Raw genomic sequence first — 24,242 nt, 5'->3', positions numbered from 1 at the left:
ATGTGTGTGAGTGTCTTTGTGTGTTTGTATGTTCAGAGTCGGGGGGGGTGGAGATGTGGAAAGATCCCATTGTTAGGAAAAAAATAAATCCCTGCAATGAAGGAGAGAATGAAGGGGACTTTCTCTTCCTCAAGGGGAGAAAAGGGCAGTCCTTAAGACAGAGGAGAAAAGCTAGGAACAGGGATCCACCCAGAGTGGAATGTTCCCAGAAGGCATAACTTTTTGTTGGGGAAGCAGGAGATGGGTGATTTTCTGTGGGCTCTAAGAACATTGATATTTAGCCATCATTTCCTAGTAGTTTTGTTCCATATTATAATTGTCTCTAGTTCCTCTAGTTACTTTTCACCTGTCATTAAAATCTGTGGCTCCCGTAAAGTCTAGAGTGGTATTTGGGGGGATTTCAGGAGAAGGGCATCAAGCAAAACATTGCTTTCCTTGCCTTGCTGTTCCACTTTGGTCCTACTCCAAGGGAATCTCCTGCTGGACATCCAGACAGAGACCAGCATCCCAGCAGATCTGGGATCCCCTGAGAGGGGTTTGAGACATAGAGAAGTGGCTGGCAGGTGGATACTGGCAGTGGATATGAAGCAAAGTCCCTTTACAAACATGAACTGGGTGTCTCAAAAAGACCCTGAGATCAGGAGAATGGGCAAGACTTTGGGTTCTGTCCAGTGTGTGTTACTCAATGGGAGTGGAGATGAGATTCCTCAGATTTTTTTGGACTGAGGGATTCCGGTACATGAGAAATGGTGGACAGCCGGGACCCAGGAAAAGAGAGTGAGGCTGGACAAATGGACTTCCAGAGATATCTAAAATACTGGGGGAGAAGGGAGGGGCAGATGGGACCTACCTTCAAGTTTCGTGCTGTCTCTCCTCACAAATTGGTGTCCCGGGAAGTCTCATGTCCTGCCTGGCACCATGCTTGCCCAGACTCTGAAACGGGGAGAAAATGCAGAGGAAGAAGCTGGCTACTCCAGAGCAGGGGAAAGGGAAGAGGCGTTTCGGTACTTTTGCTGTATTCCAAAATCGGGAGGCTGGCAGAGACCTCCCTCCTCTGAGTCTGTCCAAGGCCCTGGCAGAACAGGGGCAGTGGGGCAGGAACTAGAAGTCTTATTAACTGGTCTCATGGTCTGGGTAGGTAGAGGTCTCCCAGGCCAAAGAGGAGAGGAGGAAGTTGTTTGTCCTGAGTGACTCCCCTACTGTGGCTCATGGATCTTTTCTGGAAGCAGTACTTTTGAAATCTGGCTGGAATTGAGGTTCCTGTCAGAAAATGGGGCTACTGGAACCCTCCCTCCCCCCATAATGTGGTAGAGGCTACAGTGTAGGACGAGGAGAAGTAGGTTGTGGAGCAGGAATCCTGGACTTCATGGGCATGGTTTGGAGGTAAAACAAATTATTGGTAGGAAGGTGGCTAAGGGGCAAGGAAGCCTAGGTCTCCCAACCACGTGGGTGCATTATGGAGAGGTAGAATTTCTGAGTTCATATTGGGCCTCTCTGCAATTTCTGTCCTCCTCCACCAGGCATGGGCTCAGGGCAAGATGGAACTCAATAGACTGTGCTTTTAAATCCCCGACTAGGGGCTTGTGTACCTCAGAGGAAGACACAATTCTCTGCCTTTCTCTTTGTCTCATTCTTAGTCCCTACACATGACAGGAAGCAGATAGCGTGGTTACCATGGGAACTGAAGCTGAATAATGTATTGGATTGTGGGAGAAAAGCAGAGGTGGTCCTGACATAAAGGCCCTCAGGGGAAGAGACTTGAGCAAAACACTCATATTGAAAGAATTCACAATTTCCACAGGTAGGTCATACCCTGCAATTATTATTACACAGAAAACACACAGGTGCGTGCGGACACACACACACACACACACACACACACGCACGCACACCATTCTCTGCATCATGCTGCAGGCCCACAGGATTCTTGTGGGTGAGGCTGTGCTATGTCCACTTCAACATACACCATCACCCTCTTATCTTTCCCTTCTCACTCCTCCCTCTCTCCTACCTGCATTGTCTTTCAGGTTCTCCTCCTGTCATCCTCTATCCCTTGCCTCTTCTCTCCCTCCTTAGGTTTTCATCTTGGTCCTCCATTGTTCTGCCCTCTCTTTCCTTCCTCCTTCTCTCTATACTCTTTGTTCTTCCTCGCACCCTCCCTCCCCTGCGCCCACCAAGCTACTTATGGAGTGACTAAGAATTAATTCATCCAATTATGATCGGCCTAATAATGGCCATGCATACTGAGCCTTCAGCCTGGTGGGTCAGTGTGTCATCAAATGAATCACAGACATCATTGTTACATTTGCAAATTATGATAAGTGATATGGAATTAAATGACAAGGAGCTACAACTATGAACAACAGGGGAACTAATTTCCACGGTGGGTTCAGTGGAGGGAATGTCACTGGCATTTGGTGTTTTGCCATCCAGCATTCTCTTATTGCCTCCTCAGGTAACTGTCTTCCCCTTAATGTTGGGGGCAACTATCCTCTCCCATCATTTGCAGCATGATGGGACTCTCATGACGGGACCTAGGGATCCTGCCCTCCACTACCCAAGGTGTGAAAATGAAGTCCAACGGGATGCCCACTCATTGGGATCTAACACGTGCACCAAAACAGGGTGAGGAGCTGTTTCATCATGTCGCTGGACGCTTGCTCCTGTTTCCAAGTGCCCCAGAGGCACCTTTGTTCATACCCTTCACCCATTCCCTTTCTCATTCTTTGTCCTTCCATCTAGTCCTCCTCCTGCTCTCCTGGCTAGATCCTTTTTGTTAGACACCTAACCTCACAAGGACAAAAAGGATGGGTGAGGAGACAATAATTATAAAGTATGAGAAGGTGGAAAGCAGACAGATGAATGATGCCTGAATTAACGGATTTACGAGCATTCGATCCTAACCCACCAGTGAGGAAACCTCCAGAGCAATGGTCTTTAACCCCCTTCACCAGACCTTCAAGCTGTTTGTGAGATTGGGGGTGGCATGTTCCCCTGCAAGTTAGGGGTCGTGGTGGGGGGTTGTAAATTACATGATTGCTCTAAAGTAGAGTTAAGACACATTTAGACACCCAGAACCCCTCTCAGCAACCTCTAGCTGGGCAAATTGCTTTCCCCAAACCCTTGGGAGTTTGAGCAAACACTTACTCTCTGGAGGGGATAAATGGATAATTAATGGACTTTGGGATCTCAGCCTCAGGTGAGATCCAGGCATCCAAACCCAATATAGGGATTTAAGTAAAAAATCTACATAACAGTTTAATTTCTAGCCACATTCCCAATGTGTACACACCGCTGGCATCTTGCCTTTTCCCATAGATGCAGGAGATCCTTCCCTGAGAAATCTAAGCATCACCAGAGGAGAGATTTAATAACTACAGCAGGCAAAAGACTCTTGAGTTTTCATCTTCGTCAGTTCCAAATGGTTTCTAATTTCAACGTGATTTCTTCCTAGAGTCCTGGGTATTCAGGAAGATATTTCTTCACAAACATGTGAGGGATTTTTCAAATGATTTTGGTTATTAATTTATAGTTTAGTGGCATGGTGGTCAGAGAATATACAAATCACCACAGAACCAATTCTTTATGTACACTCTTGGAACTCTACTTATTAAATATCTTTTTGTAACTTTTCAGTGGAATAGAGCACCAAAAGGGAATTGCAGGAAACAGAAAAGTACCACTCAGTAAACTATCATATCTCAAATATCTGAGAAACTACAATCCAGGTCAAGAGATCTGGCATTGCCAGCAAACCAAAATCACCCTTATGTCTTTACCTAGTCACTGTTGTGTGCCACCTCAGCAAGTCTAACCAGTATTTTGACTTTTAACACTTTAATTGTGCCTGCTTGTGAGTTTCATTGCACATGATAAATACATTATGGTACATATTCTTATAATCTAGCTTTCTTTTGGCAACATTATAATTTTCACTTACGCCTCTTCTTTTTTTGTTGTTTGTTAGCTGAGTTCATGGATATGCATTACTGAATAATATTTCAATTTGTGTAAATATACCACAATTTTTTTGCACATCCTATTTCTGATGGACATTTCAGTAGTTTCTAGTCCCGGAGGATTAAAAATGTTACTGTGGACAACAGTCATATACATGTCCTTCGATTCACATGTGTATGCATTTAGGGCTATATTGGCTGGATCATCTTTGTTACTTTTTCTTCCCTTATGACACTGTTTGTAGTGACAGTGGATAACCTACTGTTTTTCATGATCTCGGAAGGATGGCTTTCAATATTTCACGATTAAGTGCAATGGTTTTGGTAGGCTTTTATTTTTTTTTAATTTCTTTAAAAATATTTATTTATTTATGAGAGAGAGAGAGAGCACTCACGAGTGGGGAGAGGGGCAGAGGGAGAAAATTTTCAAGCAGACTCCCCTCTGAGCCTGGAGGCCAAGGCGGGGCTTGATCTCACAACCCATGAGATCATGACCTGAGCCAAAACCAAGAGTAGGTTGCTTAACCGACTGAGCCACCCAGGTGCCCCTGTTTATGTAGGCTTTTCAAAGATATTCTGAGTGCTTTAAGAGAGTTCTCTTTTATTCCTAGTTTGCTTGGAGGTTTTATCATAAACGTGTATTTTTATTTTAAATAAATTTCCAACGTTATTGATATATAATTGACATATAACATTGTGTAAATTTAAATAACATGATGAATTGATACACACATATACGTGAAATGAATACTACAATAAAGTTAGTTAACAACTCCTTCGTGGCACATAATTATAATATTTTGGTGAGAAAAATGTAAGATTTTTTTTTTAGCAACTTTCAAATATATGTAACAGTATTGTTAACTATAGTCACCGTGCTGAATATTGGAACTCCAGAACTTTTTCATCTTATAACTGAGAGTCTGCATCCTTTGACCAATATCTCCCCACATCCCGCACCCCCGAGCCCTTGGCAAGCATCATCTACTGTCTGTTTCTGTGTTTGGCTTTGTTTTAGAGTCCACATATAAGTGAGATCATACAGTATTTGTCCTTGCCTGTCTGACTTATTTCACTTAGCATAATGCCCTCATGGTCCTTCCACGTTGTCACGAATGGCAGGATTTCCCTCGTTTCTATGACTGAATAATATCCCACTATACGATCTTTTTTATCCATTCATCTGTCCATAGGCACTTAGGTTGTTTCCAAGTTTTGGCTATTGTGCATAATACTGAAATGAACATGGGGATGCAGATATCTCTTGGAGATAGTGATTTTGTTTCCTTCAGATATAAACTCAGAAGCGGAACTGCTGGATCGTATGGTAGTTCTATTTTCAACTTTTTGGGGAACCTCCATATCATTTTCTGTAACTCCTGTACCAGTTTACATTCCCACCAACAGTGCACAAGGGTTCCCTTTTCCCCACATTTGTTGGATGCTTAGTTTATTTATTTATTTATTTATTTATTTATTTATTTTTGATGTAGTGTTCCATGATTCATTGTTTGCATATAACACCCAGTGCTCCATTCAATACGTGCCCTCTTTAATACCCATCACCAGGCTAACCCATCCCCCCACCCCCCTCCCCTCTAGAACCTTCAGTTTGTTTATCGGAGTCCACAGTCTCTCATGGTTCGTCTCCCCATTCGATTTCCCCTCCTTCATTTTTCCCTCCCTACTATCTTCTTCTTTTTTTAAACATATAATGTATTATTTGTTTCAGAGGTACAGGTCTGTGATTCAACAGTCTTACACAATTCACAGTGCTCACCATAGCACATACCCTCCCCAGTGTCTATCACCCAGCCACCCCATCCCTCCCACCCCCCACCACTCCAGCAACCCTCAGTTTGTTTCCTGAGATTAAGAATTCCTCATATCAGTGAGATCATATGATACATGTCTTTCTCTGACTGACTTATTTCGCTTAGCATAATACCCCCTAGTTCCATCCACATCGTTGCAAATGACAAGATTTCATTTTTTTGATGGCTGCATAATATTCCATTATACATATATACACCACATCTTCTTTATCCATTCATCAGTTGATGAACATCTTGGCTCTTTCCATAGTTAGGCTATTGTGGACGTTGCCAGTATAAACATTGGGGTGCATATACCCCTTCGGATCCCTACATTTGTATCTTTGGGGTAAATACCCAGTAGTGCAATTGCTGGGTCGTATGGTAGCTCTATTTTCAACTTTTTGAGGAACCTCCATACTGTTTTCCAGAGTGGCTGCACCAGCTTGCATTCCCACCAACAGTGTAGGAGGGTTCCCCTTTCTCCGCGTCCTTGCCAACATCTGTCATTACCTGACTTGTTAATTTTAGCCATTCTGACTGGTGTGGGGTGGTATCTAATTGAGGTTTTGATTTGGATTTCCCTGATGCCGAGCGATGTTGAACACTTTTTCATGTGTCTGTTGGCCATTTGGATGTCTTCTTTGGAAAAATGTCTGTTCATGTCTTCTGCCCATTTCTTGATTGGATTGTTCTTTGGGTATTGAGTTTGATGAGTTCTTTATAGATTTTGGATACTAGCCCTTTATCTGATATGTCATTTGCAAATATCTTCTCCCATTCTGTCGGTTGTCTTCTGGTTTTGTTGACTGTTTCCTTTGCTGTGCAAAAGCTTTTTATCTAGAGGAAGCTTAGTTTTTAAAAATCAAATTCATGAAATACGTTCTTCCGCATCTATAGGGAATATAACAATGTCTTCTTCTTCGTAAATTAATTCTGTGAAATACATTTATTTTTCAAGTGCTAAACCACTCCATTTCTAGAACAGTCCTGACTTTCTTGTGATAGATTATCCTTTTGACACATATAACTGGATTTGTTTTCCTAATGTTTTATTCATGACTTTTCCTTCTATGCTATGTGAAAGATTGGCTTGTACACTTTGTCTCTTAGAATGTTCTTATACTGTTTAGGCTTCATAGAATGAGATGAGAAGTGACTCCTCTTTTTCCTATTTTCTGGCAAGTAGGTAAAATTGCCATTATTTCTTCCTAAAAGTTGTGTAGAATAAATTGGTGGGGTCATCAGAATATGGACCTTGTTTTGTTGTTGTTGTTGTTGTTGTTTTCTTCAGATTACACATATTTAGTATTTTGAGGATCATTTGTTGTTTTTGTGTCATTTGTCTTTTCTTGAAATTTGTACATTATGTCTAAACCTTCAGATTTATTTACATACAGCTGCTCATGATTTTGACTGATGATCTTTTAATATCTTTATTGTTCATAGCTATGGCTCCTCCTCATTCATTCCAGACACTGGTTTTTAGATAACTTCTCTCTTTTTCCTTCAGGCCCACAAGGATGATGATCAATTGTGTTGTCCTTCTGAAGAACCAACCTTGGCTATTTTGTTTTATCTTTAACTTATTAATGCTGTTATCCTTATTTCATTTCTTCTGCTTTCTTTGAGTTTAATCTGCTGTTCTATCAAAGTTGTGAAATAGATATGCAGGTTATTAATTTTTATTGCCTTTCTTTTTCGTAGTGTACACATTAAAGCATTATCTCACAAATTTCCATTAATATTCAGTTAAATATATGTATTTTAAATTTCATTAATGTTTTCTTCTTTGAGCTCTGGGTTAAATGTCCTCTAAGGAAGGATATTTCTTAATGTAAAAGCCCATGGGGGATTTTCTAGTTATCACTGGTTACTAATTAAAAACTTCATGGCATTGTAGTCTTTATTATTTCATTGTCTCAAAATTTGCTGAGACCCGCTTTATGGTCAACATGTGGTCAGTTTTGGGAAATAGCAATAGCACATGAAGAGACTATGTATCCTGCCTTGTTGAGTGCACTGATATAAATGTCTTCATTCAATGAGGCCAGCATTAGCCCGATACCAAGACCAAATAAAGACACCACAACAAAAGAGAACGAATGTCTCCGATGAACACAGATGCAAAAATCCTCCACAAAATACTAGCAAACCGAATCTCACAATACATTAAAAAAATCATTCACCACGATCAAGTGGGATATATTCCCAGGATGCAAAAACGGTCCAATATTTGTAAATCAATCAACAAGATACAATGAGAGGAAGTTTAAAAACCATATGATCCTTTCAACAGATGCAGAAAAAACATTTGACAAAGTACAACATCCATTCATGAGAAAAACCCTCAACGGAGTAGGTCTAGAGGGAACATACCTCAACATAATAAAGGGCTTATATGAAAAACCCACAGTCAACACAGTCATACTCAATGGGAGATACTGAAAGACTTTCCCCTAACGTCAGGAACAAGATGAGGATGTCCACTCTCACCACTTTTATCCAGCACAGTGCTGGAAGTCCTAGCCACAGCAATCAGACAACAAAAAGAAGTACAAGGCTTCCAAATCCCTAAAGAAGAAGTAAAACTTTCACATTTGTAGATGACATGATACAGCATATGGAAAACCCTAAAGACTCCACCAAGAAACTGCTAGAACTAATAAACAGATTCATTAAAGTCCCAGGATACAAAATCAATGTAAGGAAATCTGTTGCCTTTCTATACACTAATAATGAAGCAGCAGAAAGAGAAGTTGAGAAAATTGCACGAAAAAGAATGAAATACCCAGGAATAAGCTTAACCGAAAAGGTGAAAGACCTGTACTCTGAGAACTACAAAACGCTGATGAAAGAAATTGAAGAGGACACCAAGAAATGGAAAGCCATTCCATACTCATGGATTGGAAGAACAAATATTGTTAAATGTCTATACTACCCAAAGCAATGTACAGACCTAAGGCCATCCCAATCAAAACACCAACAGCTTTTTTCACAGAACTAGAACAACAACAAAAAAGTCCTAAAACTTATATGGAACCACAAGGGACCACAGATAGCTAAAGTAATCCTGAAAAAGAAAAACCAAACTGGAGGTATCACGGTTCTAGAATTCAAGTTCTATTACAGCGCGGTAGTAATCAAACAGTATGGCACTGGCACAAAAATAAGAGACATAGATCAGTGGAACACAATAGAGAGTGCAGAAATTAACCCACAGTTATATGGTCAATTAAAGAATGATAAAAATGGTGAGAGTCTACAATGGGGAAAAGACAGTCTGTTCAACAAATGCTCTTGGGAAAACTGGACAGCTACATGCAAAAGAATGAAACTGGACTGCGCTCTTACACCATACACAAAAATAGACTCAAAATGGATTAAAGACCTAAATGAGAGACCTGAAACCATAAAAATGCTATAAGAGAGCACAGGCAGTAATTTCTGTGACATCAGTCAGAGCAACATTTTTCTAGATATGTCTCCTGAAGCAAGGAAAACAAAAGCCAAAATAAACTATCGGGACTACATCAAAATAAAAAGCTTCTGCGCAGCCAAGGAAACAATCAACAAAACTAAAAGGCAACCTACTGAACGGGAGAAAATACTTGCAAATGATCCATCCAATAAAGGGTTAATAGCCAAGCTCTATAAAGAACTTCTACAAATCAACACCTAAAAACCAAATTTAAAATCCAATTTAAAAATGGGCAGAAGACATGAACAGACATTCCTCCAAAGAAGACATCCAGACGGCCAACAGACACATGAAAAGATGCTCAACATCACTGATCATCAGGGAAATGCCAATCAAAACTACAATGAGCTATCACCTCACACCTGTCAGAATGACTAAAATCAATAACACAACAACAGGTGTTGGTGAGGATGTGGAGAAAGGGGAACCTTCTTGCACTGTTGGTGGGAATGCAAACTGGTGCAGCTGCTCTGGAAGACAGTATGGGGATTCCTCAAAAAGTTAAAAGTAGAACTACCCTATGATCCAGTAATCAGACGACTGGATATTTACACAAAACATACAAGAACACTAATTCAAAGGGATCCTTAACCCACAGTTATATGGGTTAGAAAGCTGTTTATTGCCACGTTACGCACAATTGCCAAATTATGGAAGCAGCAAAGGAGCAAAGGAAACAAAAGAGCAAGGGAAAAAGAGAGAGAGAGAGAGAGAGAGAGAGAGAGAGAGAGAATGGAACCAAGAAACAGACTCTTAACTATAGAGAACAGACTGATGGTTACCAGAGAGGAGATTGATGAGGGGATGGTAAAAATAGGTGAAGGGGATTAAGAGCAAACTTATCATGATGAGCACTGAGTAATGTATGGAATTGTGGAATCACTATATTGTACTATATTGTACACCTGAAACTAATATAAGGATGTATGTTAACTACACTGGAATTAAAATTTTAAACACACACACACACACACACACACACACACACACACACATACACATATATATATAGACACACACATATATATAGCCAAGTTTCTTCATTGTATTTTTTTAAGATTTTATTTATTTATTTGAGAGAGAGACAGAGCATGAGAGGGGGAGGGTCAGAGGGAGAAGCAGACTCCCCGCCCAGCAGGGAGTCCGATGCGGCACTCGAGCCCGGGACTCCAGGATCATGACCTGAGCCGAAGGCAGTCGCTCAACCAACTGAGCCACCCAGGTGTCCCTTCTTCATTGTATTTTTAAAATCTTTTTTATCTTTGCGATTTTTATCAGTATGTTCTGTCAGTTACTGAGAAAAGTGTTTGAAAACCTCCCACTATGATTACAGATTCACATACATGTCCTAGCGGCTCTGTTAAGGTTTGCATTATAGTTTGAGACCGTGTTATCGAGTGCAAACAGGCTCATAACTTTTATTTCCTTGGTGAGTTGGGCCTGTTATGATTATGAAGTGTCCATCTTTACCTATTGTAATGCTTCTTTGCCTAAAAGGCCAAAGTTTCTGATGTAAATAAAGGTACACCAGCTTGTCTTTATTAATATTTTAAGGTATATGTTTTTCTAATTTGTAATGTTGAAATTTTCTCTATAGTTATAGCTGAAGTACATCTTTGTAAGCAGCATATGGTTGATTTCTGTCTTCTTCTCCTCCTTACCCCTCCCTCATCCTCCTGCTTTTCCTCTCCTCAGCCTTCTGCCTCCAGACTGTTAACCTTTGTCTTTTAATTGGAGTATTTGCCTTTAAAGTGATTATTGGCACATTCAGGTTTATATCTACCATCTTACTATTTTCTATTTCTCCTGCTTGTTTGTGCTCATTTATCTCATAGTTTTTGCCTTCTTTAGGATTAATTTTAAAATGTGTCTGGTCTCCAGCTCTATCACCTTGATAGATACTCACTTTTTCATTGTTCTTTGAGTGGTTATATGGAGACTACTACATGCATTTTTAACTTGTCATAGTCTAATGTAAATTGATCCATTCATGTCATCACAGAAGATGTAACTACCTTAGAACACTTAGTGCACATTTACCCTCTCCTTACTTTAATATTGTTGCTGCCAGTTTAATCACTCGGAGATACACACACACAAACACACGTGGTTTTAACCTCAAAAGACATTATTATTTTGTCTTTATCAGTATCATTTAAATATACCTACACATTTATCCTGTACGTCACTCTTCTTTACTTCCTTATCTTTCTTTACGTTTGACCAGGGCTGGTTCTTTTTCTGCTTAGAGAATACACTAAGGTATTTCCTTTAGAGTGGATGTGGTGGTGAAACATCCCTTTTCTAATTTAAATTAATAGATTTTAATGTTTACCTCAGGTTTGTGCTTAAAATAGAATTGTTTGGAAAGTAGAGTGTTCCTGCATACTCCTTCTCCCCACCACCTGCAGTCTGCTCTTGGTTTCCCCTATCATTTACATCTTCTATTACTGTGGTCCATCCGTTACAAGCGATGAACCAATCAATATTGATCCATGATTATTAAAATCCATAGTTTACATCCCAGTTCCCTCTTTGTTGTTGTACTTTTGACAAATGTGTAATGACGGGTCTATCATCACTGTAACAGAGAGAATACTTTCACTGTCCTAAGACTCCCTTTTGCTCCATTTATCCTTCCTTCCTTCACTCCCCCCAAATCCTGGCAAACATTGATCTTTTTAGGGTTTCCATAGCCTTGCCTTTTCCAGAATATCATATGTGGTAGTTGGCATCATACAGTAGGCAGCCTTTTCAGATTGTCTTCTTCCATGTTGCAACGTGCTTTTAGGTTCCTGAATGTCTCTTTGCAACTCGGTAGCTCTTTTGCTCTTGTCGCTGAATACGGACGTTATATGGGTGTACCACAGTTTATTCACTTACCTTTTGCAGGTCATCTTCTGTTTCAGCTTTACTGAGCTATGGTTGACAAGTAATAATTGCATATATTTAGGTGATACAACATAACGTTTTGATAAACACAGTGGGATGACTACCATGATCAAACGAATTAACGTAGTTACCCTTTTTTTGGGTGGTGAGAACACTTGGTATGTAAGCTCTCAGCAAATTTCAAGTATATAATACTCTGTTATTTACTGTCGTCACCATGCTGGAACGATTGCATCCAAGTTTTAGCAATTATGAATAAAGCTGCTATAAATTTTTGTGTGCAGGCTTCAGAGCGGACAAATGTTTTCGACTCAACTTCGGTAACTACCAAGAAGCATGATGGCTGGATCATATAATAGGAATATGAAACATTCATTGTTTTGTTTGTCTGAAAGTGTCTTTATTTCCCCTTCATCTTGGAGGGTGTTTTTCCTGATTATAGAGCCCTAAGTTGGCAGTTACATTCTTTCAGCACTTTGAATATATCTTTCTACACACTCTGGACTTCCTTGTTTAGGTTTGAAAGTCAATTGTCACTCTCATTGTCCTGTTCTGAAGCCCATGCTTTTATTGACCCCCTGGTTCCTTTCATGATGTTCTCTTTTAATTGCCTTTTTTTTTTTTTTTTTTGGTTTGACAGTGTAAGTTTCAAAGATGTTTACTTTAGAATTATCTTGCTTGGGGTTCTTAGTCTTCCTTGAGTCTTGAGCAAGCTGTTATTCATCAGCTTTGGAAACACCACACCCTTATCTGTTCAAATACTGCCTAGGCACTTTTCTCTGTCGTCTCATCACTTAACTCCAATTGAAACATGTTACACCTGTGTTAGCCTCTGCATCCACTGATTCTCTTCCTACCCATTCTGTATTTTCCATCATCTTTTCTCTCTCTATTTTTTTCTGGATATGTTTATCTGATCCATCATCTAATGCACTAATCTCTCCTCACCACGTGTTACCTGTCGAAAATGTATCCAATACAGTTCTTGCTTTCAATTATTTTTAATACGTAAAACATCTGTGTTCTGTTTATTTTTTTGTTTTGTTGAGATATATGTTACATTCAATAAACTATACCTATTTAAGTGTACAGTCTGATGATTTTTGACAAACTGAAACATGTGTATAAGTACCACCAGTGTCAAGATAGGGAACATTTCCAGTGCCCTGCAAAGTGCCCTCCTGTGCCTTCCAAGTCACTCTCCTTGCTCCACCTCTAGCCGTGGGCAACCACCAAGCTCCCTTGACTCCTTTGAGCTTTAACCTCTCTAGAATTATATGCCAAATGAATCCGACAGCATGCAGTATACAGTTTCCAGTCTTCCATGTAATACTTTTGATATGCCCAAGCATTGTGTACGTCGGCAGTTTGTTTGTCTTTGATACTTTGTATGGCTATTCCACAGTTTGCTCTCCATTCACCAACCGATGGACGTTTAGGATGTTTTTGGTTTGGAGATATTATGAATAAAGCTGCTACCAACATTCACATACGGGTTTGGTGTGGACATATGCTTTTCTTTTTCTGAATTAAATACCTAGGACTACATGGTACTTGCATTGCCTAACTTAGTAAGAAACTGCCAAACTTTTTTGGGTTTTTTGTTTGTTTGTTTGTTTGTTTTTGAACAACTTATTAGAATTGAATGGTTTCTGGCTAACATTCAGAGACTACCTAGTTTCTGAGAATTTTAATCTTGGCATTAGTGACTTAGCTTATGTGTAACCTGGTGACAGGATTTCTCAACAGTGGTACTATTGACAGTCTGGACTGACGAATTCTTTGCTGTGGGAGGCTGTCCTGTACATCGTAGGATGTTTAGCCGCATCGTCGGCCGTACCACCCTGAACGCGCCCGATCTCATCTGCCAAACTTTTTTGAAAAGCGCCTAGTCTTTACACTAACATGGATGAAAACCATAGTGGCTCCACCTTACCAGGCCTTGTCATCATTGTCAGCCATTTGGACGTAGCCCTTCGGGTAGTTGTAGTATGCTATCTCCTTTCAGTTTTAAGTTTTATTTTCTTGTTGACTAATAATTTTAAACAGCTTCACATGTGTTTAATTATCTTACATGTATCGTCTTTAGGGAAATGTCTGTGCAAGTATTTTGTCCATGTTTAAAACAAGTTATGTGTTCCCTTGATTGACTTGAAAGAGACTTTTATATATACAGATATACAAGAAAGTTCTGTATTATGTAAATGTTCTCCGTCTCTGGGACCGGATTTTCTTTTCTTTCTTTCTTTTTTTTAATTTAAATTCAGTTAGCCAAGGTATAGTAAGTACATCATTGGTTTTTGATATAATGTTCAACGATTCATGCATTCAGTATAACACCCAGTGCTCCTCACATCACGTGCCCTCCTTAATGCCCATCACCCAGTTACCCCATCCCCCCACCCACCTCTCCTCCAGCAACCCTCAGTTCCTCTCCTAGAGTTAAGAGTCTCTTATGGTTTGCCTCCCTCTCTGTTTTTTCTTGTTTTATCTTTCCTTCCCTTCCCCTGTGTTCATCTTATTTCTTAAATTCCACATATGAACGTCAGCTTCTGATAGCCTTTTGCTTCCTTCTTTCTACTTCCTCTCAGTTTATTTTTTACACCTTTTTGTAGCATCTTAGTTTTGTATTTTGTTGATGTTAAACCTTTCTTCTTTCCTAATATAGACACACAAAGCTACGGTTTTCTCTGTCAGTAGTGCATTAGCTGAATCACACAAAAGTCGACATGATGTGATTACATTTCTCTTCAGTTCAGATGACTTTCAAATTGCCCTAAGTGCCTCGTCTCTGGGCCTGTGTTATTTTGAAGTCCGTTGGTTAATTTCAAAGTTTTGTGGATTCTCTAGAAATCTTCTTGTTATAGATTTCTCGTTTAATTCCATTGTGCCCAAAGAACACCCACGACATGGATTTCAGTCCTTCTTCTCTGATGGAGTATTACTTTATAACCCGTGATAGGCTCCTGCTTGGTGCATGTTCCATGTGCTTTTAAAGAAAGTGTGTATTCTACTGCTATTGGGTGGAATGTACTATAATTAAGTCGAGTTAGCGGATAGTGTTGTTAAAGTCTTTTTTATAATTACTGACCTTCTCTCTATTTGCTATATCAAAATCTGAGAGAATTTTTGAAATTTCCAACTATTAAAAGGATTTGCGTTTATGTCTTTTAAGTTCTATCAGTTTTCACTTTATGAAATTTAAAGTTCTATTTTCCAGGGCACCTGATGATCATTATGCTTTCCTGATTAATTGATGCTTTTATCATTATTAAATATCCCTGTGTATCATTAGTAATACTCCTGGTCCTAAAATTTAACTTAGCCGTTTTTAGAACTGTTTTTCTTACAATTCATGTTCCCATGGCATCTCTTTTTCAACCCTTTTGCATTTAACCTAGCTCTGTCTCCATATTAGAGTGAGTTTCACTCTTGCCTTTTGCAGCCATCACTGAAGTGCCGGCAGCCAACATGAAGTTCAATCCCTTTGTGACTTCTGACTGGAGCAAGAACCAGAAAAGGCATTTCAGTGCACCCTCCCACATTCGCAGGAAGATTAGGCCTTCCTGTCTTTCTAAAGGGCTGAGACAGAAGTACAACCTTCGATCCATGCCCACCTGAAAGGATGATGAGTACAGGTTGTGCCAGGACACGACAAAGGCCAGCAAACTGGCAAACTAGTCCAGGTTTACAGGAAGAAACACGTCATCTACATTGAATGAGTACAGCGTGAGAAGGCGAACGGCACAACTGTCCGTTCGCCCTAGCAAGGTGGCTACCACTAGACTAAAACCAGACAAAAACCACAAAATGATCCTTGAAGGTAAAGCCAAATCTCGACAAGTAGGAAAGGAAAGCTGCAAACAGGAGGAAGAAACATTGACAAGATACAGGGATAAAGTAATCTTATATAAGACTTTAAATAAAAACTGTTAAAAAAAAAAAAAAGTGAGTTTCTATTCAATGGCATATTGCGGTGTCTTGCAGCTCTCCCGCCTAGCAATCTCTGCCTTTTATTAGGAAAGTTTGGAACATATACAATTAGCTTAAGTATAGGTATGATTGGCTTTAACTTCATCCTCTTATTTTGAGTAGCTTTATTTCTCTTTTTCTTTCCTTCTTTCTAGCTTTCTTGCTTCGTTCCTTCCTTCTTTTATTTCCTTCTTTCCTTTATTTGTCTTTTCATTCTTTCTTTAACCCAATTCCCTCACCCCCTTATGCATAACTGAAGTATTTTTCTTTTTCTTTTCCTTTTTTGGAGTATTTTTCAGTATTCCAATTTTAATCTATATCTTGGTTTAATACTTATTCCTTTTGTTTTATATGTAAGTGGTTCCTGTAGGGATTATATTACACATAGTTAAAATTAGGCCTTTCACCTTCGATGATAAAATTTTTCTTCACGTACAAAGGAAAAACTTATATAGTATGCTTTAATTTCTACACTCCCATCTGTTTGCTTTTGTTTCCATAGACTTTATTTATATATACATTGTATCCCCCACAACGCATTGTTTTTGGTTTTCTAAACATTCAGTTAACTTTTTTTAAGATTTATTTTTTACCTGACAGAGAGAGAGAGAGAGAGCGCGCACGTGAGTAGGGGGAGGGGAATGAAGGAGAGGGAGAGGGAGAGAATCTCAAGCGGACTCCCTGCTGAGCAAGGTGCCCAAGGCAGGGCTCAATCTCAGGAGCCTGAGATCATGACCTGAGCCCAAATCCAGAGTCAGACACTTAACCTACTGAGCCACCCAGGTGCCCCAACATTCAGTTAATTTAATTTAATTTTATTTTAAGATTTTATTTATTTATTTGAGAGTGAGTGAGAGTGAGAGAGCACGAGTGGGGTTGAGGGGCAGGAGGAGAGAGAGAAGCAGACTCCCCGCTGAGCAGGGAGACTGACGCGGGGCTCGATCCCAGGACCACGGGATCATGACCTGAGCTGAAGGCAGACGCTTAACCCATTGAGCCAAGCAGGCACCCCAACATTCAGTTAACTTTTAAAGGAAGTTTTTGAAAAGTAAAATAATTAACCCTCCCTATATTTACCATGTCTATAGCTATTCATTCATTTGTGTTCATCTGGGTTGACATTTGGTATGGTTTTCCTTAATCCTAAAAGAATGTATTCGATATTTTCTGCAGCGCAGTACACTACTGTTCAATGCTAATAATTTTTTGGTTGAAAAAAACTTTTTTGCCATTAGTTCCTTAATTGTATTTTTAAATTCAGTGATGTAGACTTCTTCTGGACCTCCAGCTCCAGAGATTTGAACACATGTATAGATTCTTGTAGCCACCATCACAATATGTATTCAGAACACTTCTATAGCCCCCAAGAAGTCCCTGGTGCTATCCCTTTGTAGTCACACTCTTTCTCTACACCTAACCAGGGCACCACCGACTTGCTCTCTTTTATGATAGTTTTGTCATCTCAAGAAAGTCATATAAATGGAACCGTTTAAAAAGTAACCCTCTGGGGTGCCTGGTTGGCTCAGTCAGTTAAGCGTCTGCCTTCGGCTCAGGTCATGATCCCAGGGTCCTGGGATGGAGTCCTGCACTGGGCTCCCTGCTCAGCCGAGAGTCTGCTTCTCGCTCTCCCTCTGCCCTGCTCGTGCTCTCTCTCTCTCTCAGTCTCTCTCTCTCTCAAATGTATAAATGAGATCTTTAAAAAATAAAATAAAATAAAATGTAACCTTCTGAGCCTGGCTTCTATCACGAAGCACAATGCTTTTGAGTTTCATCCAAATTGTTGACTGTATCAATACTTCATTCCTTTAGACCATTGAATAGTATTTAATTGTCTGGAAAGAATACACTTTGTTGCAGGATATTTGGGTTGTTTCTAGTTTGGGGTGGTTATGAACAGAGCTGCTACAAACATTCACTTACAGGTTTTCGTATGAACTCAAGTTGAAATTTCTCTAGGAGTAATACTGCAGGGTGAGATTGCTAGGTCATATGGGTAAGTATATGTTTAACTTTATAGGGCGCCTGGGTGGCTCAGTTGGTTAAGCGACTGCCTTCGGCTCAGGTCATGATCCTGGAGTCCTGGGATCGAGTCCCGCATCGGGCTACCTGCTCAGCAGGGAGTCTGCTTCTCCCGCTCCCGCTCCCCCCTCTTGTGCTCTTTCTTTCTCTCCCACTCTCTCTCTCAAATAAATAAATTAAAAAAAAAAACAAGAAATATGTTTAACTTTATAAAAAGCAATAACATAGTTTTCCAAAGTGGTTGTACCACCTTACATTCCCTTCAGCAACATGTGGTGAACCCAGTTGTTGCCCATCCTCAACACCATTTGATATTGTCACGTGTTTGAGGGATTTTTTTTTTTTTTTTGCTTGCTTGCTTTTTCTAATTTCAGCAATTTTAATATAGGAATACTGCTATCTCACCATAGTTTTAATTTGCATTGTCTGAGAGCCAGTGAGTGTGCTCATCTGTTCATGTGCTCAATTGCCACCTATATATCCTTTTTATTGATGTATCTCTTCAAATATTTTTTCCATTATTTTCTTACTGTTGAGTTTTGACAGTTCCTCATCTACTCTGGATACAAGCCCTCTGTTGTTTAGGTAATTGTCAATACATTCTCCCATCCTGAGATTTTTCTCCTCAAACCCTTAACAGCATTTTTCACAGAAAGAAAACGAGGCTGGGTGGGGGGATGGAGGTGGCGCGGTGGTGGCAGGGTGGAGTTGTTCTACCTAGAACATCTTTCTCAAACCCAGGTCAAAGATTTTGTCGTTTCCTTCTAAAAGTTTTACAGTTTCATATTCTTGATTTCCATCTAAGATTTCTTTTTAGTGAGTTCTAGTATAAGATGTGAGATCCTTTTTCTTTTAGGTGGAGATCCAGTTTTTTCCACACATTTGTTGAAAAGTCCTAAATGTAGGTAATGTGATTCCTCCACACTTATTTTTTTCTTTCATACTTTTTTGGCTATTCTTTTTGTTTGTGTGTTTGTTTTTAGGTTCCACATAAGCTTTAGGATCGGCTTGCCTATGTCTACAACAAATCCTGCTGCCGGGATTTTCATTGGAATTACAGTAAGTCCAGAGATCAACTTCAGAAGAGTTGACATCTTTGCTATGTTAAATATTCTAATCTATGACCATGGTATGTTCCTCCATTTATTTAGGTCTTCTTTTGTTTGGTTTTCCAGCGTTTTGCTGTCTTTAGTATATAAATACCCGGCATCACTTGTTAGATTCACATCCAAGAATTGACTTTCTTTTTTGAGTGGTAAATTTCTTTTTCCAACACTTCTTTGCTAGTGTATAGAAATGTGGTTGACTTTTTTGTGTTTTAGTCTTGTATCCTGCACTCTAGATGAATGGCTTTATTAGTTCTAGGACGTTTTTGTATATCTGTACGATTTTAACAGAGACAATCAGGTTGTGAATAGGGGCCATTTTGATTTATTTTATTTATTTATTTTTTTAAAGATCTTATTTACTGACTTGAGATAGCGAGAGCTAGGGAGAGGAGGAGCGGGGTGGGGGTGGGGTGGGCGGAGAGGGGCAGAGGGAGAGGGAAAAAGAGACTCCCTGCTGAGCACAGAGCCCTGACCTGGGGTCTATCCCAGGACCCTGAGATCATGGGCTGAGCCGAAGGCACGTGCTTAGCCAACTGAGCCTCCCAGGTGCCCGCCGTTTTGATTTAATCTCCTGATGCGTGCCACCCCGTGGATGAATATCCAAAGCATTGAAGCAGAGAAATAGAAGGCAGGCCGACACGGAAGATTACATACTGCATGTTTATGTGTGTAACGGACTGTAGGGGAGAGAATTCTAATCCACGGTGATATAGAGAGAAGGTCAGTGGTGGCCTAAGGCTGGATGTGGATGGTAGGAATTCACTGGGAAGGGGTGCAAGGGAACACCACTAGATGGTGAACCTGTTCTTTGTCTTGATTAGGGTGGGAGTGACATGGATGGTAGCATTTGTCAAAGTCCATGGAACTGTCCACCTAAACGGGCATTATTTTGCTTGTAAATTAAACCTCAGTAAAGCGGATAAAGAGAACCCTGTTGTTAGGTTGGTTTGGAGGAGCTCAGGTGGCTAAACGGCCAAACAGACACCTGTGATAATGGAAGCGTTCAGGGCCTTTCACCCCTGTTCAGAGGTTGTACTTGTGGGCACCAAGCAGAAGGCTCTAGCCAAGCTCTCCTCCCCACCCACCCCCGCCACCGCACAGATGAACAAGGCGCGCTTCAGAACCAGAATTTGAAACTACACTGGTTGGACTCCATCTCCTGGGAAACGTCCTTCTGCATTGATTTTTGCCCTTACCTTTGACCCCACTGCATTCCAACCTTGTGCCTTGTGCCCCTTTTTCAGGTGGAGGGGGAAAAAAGCAAGAGGAGGAGATTTGAGAGGGTGGCCTGATCGTAGGGGTCCTCCACGGTGTCCCCGTTCCAGTGGCTAGGACCCCAAAGTTTCCTAGACAGCTTCAGAGACAGGCTAAAGCCTAGTTAGCAACTGCAGCTCTTCCGCAAGGCACATGTTTATCCAGCTCTCAGGCATCTCAGATTCCTGGCTAAAGGCAATGGGCTAGTGGTAGTAGAGCTCCACCTTTCCGTTTCCTCCCTCTCTGCTTTCAGAAGGCTCACTTTCACCTAGAACCTGTCTCTGACATCCCCTCCCTCGAGGCAGCGTGAGGTAGCAACATGCTTGTAATTCTCTAATGTTTCTCCAAGGCCATGTACAAATTCAGACTTCCACGGACACTGTAGGGGAGTTGCTTTGTTCCGTATCCTCCTCAACTCTAGCCCCACTGTCTTTGTAATTTTCTTCTTTCCTGTGGTCATTGGGTATGCACGCTGCTTTTCCTTTCTGCAGTTCTGCAACCCGTAGACATGTCAACTACCACAAAATAAAATTGCATGTATTGGCTGAACCACAGACCAAGGCAGGAAGCCTGGCAAGGGACTGTTGTGTCACCTTCAGGTGTGACAGCCCATTTCTGACGTGGGTGCTGAAGTGCTGGCATCTTGGGAAACTGTGAGGCTGTGAGGGGAGTGTTCAAAGTCATATTTGAAGCGTACGATGTCCTGCAGGTTTGTATCATTTCTACGACGTTGGTTTCCAAATAAAGGGCACTTGTAATATGGAGTCATCCCAAGTTGAAACGCGGGGAACTTGAGAACTCGACATTGGTCAAGTCATTTCCTCTGCCTGGTCCTCAGTCTCCTCACTGGAAAAGGGGATGGGGCTTGGGGTGCTACTAGATTTCCGATAACTTCCAATCTCTACTGCTCGGTACTGTCTTTGGGACCGTGAGGCAAGCAGTGTAAGTAACCCTAACTGCACAGATGAGGGGATGGAGGCTCTGAGAGGTGAAGTGACCTGCCCGAGGTCACGGGGCTCAGAGGGTCAGGGAGGGGTGTCAACCTCAGGTGCTTTCCAGAGGACCCCCACCTCAGACACGCATAGAGTGGGGGAGGGGCACATGCACCTGTCATTCTCCCACTGCTTTACCCACTTCCTACCTTCTTTCATGCGCAGGCCACGCCAGCTGCGCCCAGCCACCCTGGGAGCTGGGTTAGGCAGTGCTGGGTACATGCTCTTACCCCTATTACTCAGTGAGGAAACTTGAGGCCCAGAGAGATGCTGTGACTGGGAAAGCAGACCCACAGGACCTCAGAGCTGGGGCACCTTCAGAGTATATCTATCTAGCCCAATCCTGTGCTGTGACAGGTGGGCACTCTGAGGGCCAGAGGGAGAAAAGGCTGGGCCAAGGTCACTTGCCCAGGTGGTGGCAGAGCTAGGACAGAGACCTCAGGCAAGTCACTTCCCTTCTCCGGGTCTATTTTGTCACGTGTGCCATGGGGAACAGTAGCCCCCGCAGAGTATCAGCGAGGATGGAATGAGGTCTTGCACCCAGAGAACCGGGCCCCAGGGCCTGACAAAGAGGAGGAGGAGGAGGAGCAGGATGGATGCCCAGGACACCGCCAAACCTGATGTCTCAGGAGGCTGGGAGGGTGGTGGGAGTCTTGAAAGCCCAGGATGAGCCTTGGGGGCAGGGAAGCCATGAGGGGTTTGGATCTGGCCCAGTGAAGGGAGATGGGAAGTGGTAAGGGCAGCCTGGCTGGGGGAGGGTGGCTATTGTTGGAGAGTGGTGAGAGATGGGGGTGTCGCTCTCACGACACTGTGAGCCCCTCCGAGGCAGTGGGAGCCGGCTGCAGTGGGCAGAGCATGCATTTAGCCTTGAAGGGTCTTGGGTTGGGGTCCCAGGAAGGACACCTGCCTTGGTGTCACGTTTGCCCTGTGAGGGAGCAGGCAGGCAGCCTCCCAGGTGACCTGCCTGCCAGTCAGTCTGTCAGCATTCCCCTGGGCGCTCCTTCCTCCCTGTCCCAGAGGCCACCCCACTGCTTTCTTCCTCCCCGCCCACCCTGCTCTCAACTACCCGTTGAGTAGTGCAGAGTGCGGTTCCGACTCTGGGGAAGCCCGCCACCCCCCCCCCCCCCCCCCCCCACCCCCCCATCCCCCCACCCCCCACCTGGATAGGCCAGCCAGGGGAAAGGAGGATGGAAGAGGGGAGTGTTGCAAGCCCACAGGCCTGGGGAGGTGGCACCCTCACCAGCACCCTGTCTGTCTCGGAGAGCTGCTTTCTCCTCCTTTCCAGATGAGAGGCCGTGTCTCAGGTGTCCTCTGCACCCAGTGCTCAAACTCCTGCCCGTGGCCTTGGGTGAGTGGCTGCACCCTCATCCATGGAAAGGCCTGTGCCTGCTGTGTGCACCAGCAGGGGCCTGGGAGGTTCCCAGGCTGAGAGGACCAGAAAAGTCTCGAATCATTCGTCACCCCAGGACTGGGCTCCCAGGCATCCTTCATCCCTCTCACATCCCAGACCATGCGTCAGTAAAGCCAAAGTGAAGGGGACTCAAATTCTGTCGGAATCACAGTGTCCTCGTGGCCAAGCAGGGACCCAGCCGCCGGGCAGGCAGAAACCACAGCAGTGGCCAGCAAGGCAGAAACCCACCTGAAGCCCGACTTTAGGCGGAGGAAACCTTACACGGTTAGCTTCCTGGGGGTGTGACCTATGCAGCCCCACAGGACCCTGTGCGCGGAGGGGCTGCACACCTAGTTCAAGCCCAAGCCGTGGCTCTCTCGGAATTCTTCATCATTTTTGAGCAAGGGGGCCCACGTTTTTCATTCTTCACTGGGCCTGTGAAATCATGGGCCTGGATCTGGGTCAGGAGCCCAGTCTGGGGGAGAGAAGGGAACCTCTTCTCGGGGAAAAGAGGCAATGGGGTGCAGGGGCCCTTACCCGATTCACTCCTACTTCTTTTTTATTTTATTTTATTTTATTTATTTATTTATTTATTTATTTATTTATTTTTTTAAGGATTTTATTTATTTATTTGACAGAGAGAGAGATAGCTAGAGCAGGAACACAAGCAGGGGGAGTGGGAGAGGGAGAGGCAGGCTTCCCGCCGAGCAGGGAGCCCGATGTGGGACTCGATCCCAGGACCCCGGGATCATGACCTGAGCCGAAGGCAGACGCTTAACGACTGAGCCACCCAGGCGCCCCTTCACTCCTACTTCTTAACCTGGGGCCTCGTCCTCCCAAGCGTGGACATCACTGAGGGAGCCGACAGAGCTCCGGACACTGTCCCAGCCTGCCACTGAGCCCTTCCCAGGCGTCTCTGCTCTCACTGCCGTCCGCTGGAGGAATTGCAGTCCCAGCCCCACTCCTGCAGGGACCACCCAGCCCTTGAAGACACCAGGACATAGGCCCGGGCCTTGGCTTCACGGGGAGGGCCCTGTTCCCAGTGAAGAAGAGCTCCGGAGCCCACCAACAGGCCTCGGGTCAGGGTCACAGGCTGTCGAGGTCTGTTTTCATTGAACCTACTCTGTGGGCAATAATGGCTCCTCCTTCAACCTGCTGGAGGGGTGAGAATGTCGCCGAGGCCTATCTCATTGTCCTTGAGGCTCCATCTGAGGGAGGGATGAGGTGCTGAAGTTGTGTGGAGGAGGAGGGAAGGGTTACAAGATGGCACCTCCAAAGATGGGTGGAGGAGGTGGGTCTTGGTGGATGTCTGTGGACCCTGTTCCTTGGTGGGAGGGACAGTGGCACCAACCCACAGCCT

The 24,242-nt window shown here is 42.7% G+C and overlaps 1 pseudogene; it reads left to right on the top strand.

The window, feature by feature from the left end:
- Positions 1-15,617: 15,617 nt before the first annotated feature.
- LOC116629127 lies at positions 15,618-20,538 on the top strand (annotated as a pseudogene).
- The last annotated feature ends 3,704 nt before the right edge of the window (positions 20,539-24,242 follow it).

This window comes from Phoca vitulina, unplaced genomic scaffold (assembly GCF_004348235.1).
Source record: "Phoca vitulina isolate PV1807 unplaced genomic scaffold, GSC_HSeal_1.0 scaffold295, whole genome shotgun sequence".
NCBI lineage: Eukaryota > Metazoa > Chordata > Mammalia > Carnivora > Phocidae > Phoca > Phoca vitulina.
This window is presented reverse-complemented; position numbering and strand designations above follow the sequence as displayed.